This window comes from Patagioenas fasciata, chromosome 32, assembly GCF_037038585.1.
Source record: "Patagioenas fasciata isolate bPatFas1 chromosome 32, bPatFas1.hap1, whole genome shotgun sequence".
NCBI lineage: Eukaryota > Metazoa > Chordata > Aves > Columbiformes > Columbidae > Patagioenas > Patagioenas fasciata.
In genome coordinates, this window is record NC_092551.1 from 883,604 (window position 1) to 888,548 (window position 4,945).

Consider the following 4,945-nt stretch of genomic DNA (forward strand, 5'->3'; position numbering starts at 1 on the left):
GAGCCCGACAGGGCTTGATGGAGCCCGACAGGGCCCGAGGAAACCCGACAGGGCCCCACGGAGCCCGATAGGGCCCGAGCAAACCCGACAGGGCCTGATGGAGCCTGACAGGGCCCGGGCAAACCCGACAGGGCACGCTGGAGCCCGACAGAGCCCGAGCAAACCTGACTATGCCCGACAAGGCCCAACAGGGCCCGAGCAAACCTGACAGGACCTGACAAAGCCTGACAGGGCCCGACGGAGCCCGACAGGGCCTGAGCAAACCCGAAAGAGCCCGACGGAGCCTGACAGGGCTCGATAGAGTCCGACAGGGCCCGAGGAAACCCGACAGGGCCCGACGGAACCCGAGAGGGCCCGACGGAACCCGAGAGGGCCCGAGGAAATCCGACAGGGCCCGACGGAGCCTGACAGGGCCCGAGCAAACCCGACAGTGCCCGACAGAGCCCGACAGGACCCGAGCAAACCCAACAGGGCCCGAGCAAACCCAACAGGGTTCGACAAAGCCTGACAGGGCTCGATGGAGCCCGACAGGGCCCGAGGAAACCCGACAGGGCCCGACGGAGCCTGACAGGGCACGAGCAAACCCGACAGGGCCCGAGCAAACCTGACAGGGCTCGACGGAGCCTGACAGGGCCCGAGCAAACCCGACAGGGCCCGAGCAAACCTGACAGGGCACGAAGGAGTCCGACAGGGCCCGAGCAAACCCGACAGGGCCCAACGGATCCCGACAGGGCCTGAGCAAACCTGACAGGGCCCGACGGAGCCTGACAGGGCCCGAGCAAACCCGACAGGGCCTGACGGACCCCGACGGGGCCCGAGCAAACCCGAAAGGACCCGACGGAGCCTGACAGGGCTCGATGGAGTCCGACAGGGCCCGAGGAAACCCGACAGGGCCCTACGGAGCCCGATAGGGCCCGAGCAAACCCGACAGGGCCTGACGGAGCCCGACAGGCCCCGAGCAAAGCCTGATACGGTCCGACGGAGCCTGACAGGGCTCGATGGAGCCCGAGAGGGCCCGAGGAAGCCCGACAGGGCCCGAGCAAACCCGACAGGGCCCAAGCAAACCCGACAGGGCCTGAGCCTCCCGACAGTGCCTGAGCAAACCCGACAGGGCCCGAGCAAACCCGACAGGGCCCGACGGAGCCTGACAGGGCTCGATGGAGACCGACAGAGCCCGAGGAAACCCGACAGGGCCCGACGGAGCTCGATAGGGCCCGAGCAAACCCGACAGGGCCCGACGGAGCCTGACAGGGCTCGATGGAGACCGACAGAGCCCGAGGAAACCCGACAGGGCCCGACGGAGCCCGATAGGGCCCGAGCAAACCCGACAGGGCCTGACGGAGCCCGACAGGGCCCGAGCAAACCCGAAAGGGCCCGACGAAGCCTGACAGGGTTCGATGGAGCCTGACAGGGCCCGAGGAAACCCGACAGGGCCCGACGGAGCCCGACAGGGCTCGAGCAAACCCGGCAGGGCCTGAGCAAATCCGACAGGGCCTGACGGAGCCCGACAGGGCCCGAGCAAACCCGAAAGGGCCCGACGGAGCCTGACAGGGCTCGATAGAGCCCGACAGGGCCCGAGGAAACCCGACAGGGCCCCACGGAGCCCGATAGGTCCCGAGCAAACCCGACAGGGCCTGACGGAGCCTGACAGGGCCCGGGCAAACCCGACAGGGCATGCTAGAGCCCGACAGAGCCCGAGCAAACCCGACAGGGCCCGACAAGACCCGACAGGGCCCGAGCAAACCCGCCAGGGCTCGACGGAGCCTGACAGGCCCCGAGCAAACCCGACACGGCCCGAGCAAACCTGACAGGGCTCGAAGGAGTCCGACAGGGCCCGAGGAAACCAGACAGGGCCCGACAGAGCCTGACAGGGCCCGAGCAAACCCGACATGGCCCGAGCAAACCTGACAGGGTTCGACAAAGCCTGACAGGGCTCGATGGAGCCTGACAGGGCCCAAGGAAACCCGACAGGGCCCGACGGAGCCCGACAGGGCCCGAGCAAACCTGACAGGACCTGACAAAGCCTGACAGGGCCCGACGGAGCCCGACAGGGCCTGAGCAAAACCGAAAGAGCCCGACGGAGCCTGACAGGGCTCGATGGAGCTCGACAGGGCCCGAGGAAACCCGACAGGGCCCGACGGAGCCCGACAGGGCCCGAGCAAACCCGACAGGGCTCGACGGAGCCCGACGGGGCCCGAGCAAACCCGAAAGGGCCCGACGGTGCCTGACAGGGCTCGATGGAGTCCAACAGGGCCTGAGGAAACCCGACAGGGCTCGACGGAGCCCGATAGGGCCCGAGCAAACCTGACAGGGCCTGACAAAGCCTGACAGGGCCCGGGAAAACCCGACAGGGCACGCTGGAGCCCGACAGAGCCCGAGCAAACCCGATAGGGCCCGACAAGGCTCGACAGGGCCCGAGGAAACCCGAAAGAGCCCGACGGAGCCTTGCAGGGCTCAATGGAGTCCGACAGGGCCCGAGGAAACCCGACAGGGCCCGACGGAACCCGACAGGGCCTGAGCAAACCCGACAGGGCCCGAGGAAATCCAACAGGGCCCGACGGAGCCTGACAAGGCCCGAGAAAACCTGACAGGGCTCGACGGAGCCCGACAGGGCCCGAGGAAACCAGAAAGGTCCCGACAGAGACCGACAGGGCCCGAGCAAACCCGACAGGGCCCGAGCAAACCCGACAGGGTTCGACAAAGCCTGACAGGGCTCGATGGAGCCCGACAGGGCCCGAGGAAACCCGACAGGGCCCGAGCAAACCCGACAGGGCCTGACGGAGCCCGATAGGGCCTGCGTAAACCCGACAGGGCCCGACGGAGCCCGACAGCGCCCGAGGAAACCCGACAGGGCCCGACGGAGCCCGATAGGGCCCGCGTAAACCCGACAGGGCCCGATGGAGCCCGACAGGGCTTGATGGAGCCCGACAGGGCCCGAGGAAACCCGACAGGGCCCCACGGAGCCCGATAGGGCCCGAGCAAACCCGACAGGGCCTGATGGAGCCTGACAGGGCCCGGGCAAACCCGACAGGGCACGCTGGAGCCCGACAGAGCCCGAGCAAACCTGACTATGCCCGACAAGGCCCAACAGGGCCCGAGCAAACCTGACAGGACCTGACAAAGCCTGACAGGGCCCGACGGAGCCCGACAGGGCCTGAGCAAACCCGAAAGAGCCCGACGGAGCCTGACAGGGCTCGATAGAGTCCGACAGGGCCCGAGGAAACCCGACAGGGCCCGACGGAACCCGAGAGGGCCCGACGGAACCCGAGAGGGCCCGAGGAAATCCGACAGGGCCCGACGGAGCCTGACAGGGCCCGAGCAAACCCGACAGTGCCCGACAGAGCCCGACAGGACCCGAGCAAACCCAACAGGGCCCGAGCAAACCCAACAGGGTTCGACAAAGCCTGACAGGGCTCGATGGAGCCCGACAGGGCCCGAGGAAACCCGACAGGGCCCGACGGAGCCTGACAGGGCACGAGCAAACCCGACAGGGCCCGAGCAAACCTGACAGGGCTCGACGGAGCCTGACAGGGCCCGAGCAAACCCGACAGGGCCCGAGCAAACCTGACAGGGCACGAAGGAGTCCGACAGGGCCCGAGCAAACCCGACAGGGCCCAACGGATCCCGACAGGGCCTGAGCAAACCTGACAGGGCCCGACGGAGCCTGACAGGGCCCGAGCAAACCCGACAGGGCCTGACGGAGCCCGACGGGGCCCGAGCAAACCCGAAAGGACCCGACGGAGCCTGACAGGGCTCGATGGAGTCCGACAGGGCCCGAGGAAACCCGACAGGGCTCGATGGAGCCCGACAGGGCCCGAGCAAACCCGACAGGGCCTGACGGAGCCTGACAGGGCCCGGGCAAACCCGACAGGGCACGCTGGAGCCCGACAGAGCCCGAGCAAACCCGACAGGGCCCGACAAGGCTCGACAGGGCCCGAGGAAACCTGACAGTAGCTGACAAAGCCTGACAGGGCCCGACAGAGCCCGACAGGGCCCGAGCAAACCCGAAAGAGTCCGACGGAGCTTTGCAGGGCTCAATGGAGTCCGACAGGGCCCGAGGAAACCCGACAGGGCCCGACGGACCTCGACAGGGCCTGAGCAAACCCGACAGGGCCCGAGGAAATCCGACAGGGCTCGACGGAGCCCGACAGGGCCCGAGCACACTCGACAGGGTCCGACGAAGCCTGACAGGGCTTTAGCAAACCCGACAGGGCCCGAGCAAACCCGACAGGGCCCGACGGAGCCCGACAGGGCCCAAGGAAACCAGAAAGGTCCCGACAGAGACCGACAGGGCCCGAGCAAACCCGACAGGGCCCGAGCAAACCCCACAGGGTTCGACAAAGCCTGACAGGGCTCGATGGAGCCCGACAGGGCCCGAGGAAACCCGACAGGGTCCGACGGAGCCCGACAGGGCCCGAGCAAACCGGACAGGGCCTGACGGAGCCAGATAGGGCCCGCGTAAATCCGACAGGGCCCGATGCAGCCCGACAGGGCCCGAGGAAACCCGACAGTGCCCGACGGAGCCCGATAGGGCCCGCGTAAACCCGACAGGGCCCGATGGAGCCCGACAGGACTCGATGGAGCCCGACAGGCCCCGAGGAAACCCGACAGGGCCCCACGGAGCCCGATAGGGCCCGAGCAAACCCGACAGGGCCTGATGGAGCCTGACAGGGCCCGGGCAAACCCGACGGGGCACGCTGGAGCCCGAGAGAGCCCGAGCAAACCTGACTATGCCCGACAAGGCCCGACAGGGCCCGAGCAAACCTGACAGGACCTGACAAAGCCTGACAGGGCCCGACGGAGCCTGACAGAGCTCGATAGAGTCCGACAGGGCCCGAGGAAACCCGACAGGGCCCGACGGAACCCGACAGGGCCCGAGCAAACCCGAAAGGGCCCGACGAAGCCTGACAGGGCTCGATAGAGCCCGACAGGGCCCGAGGAAACC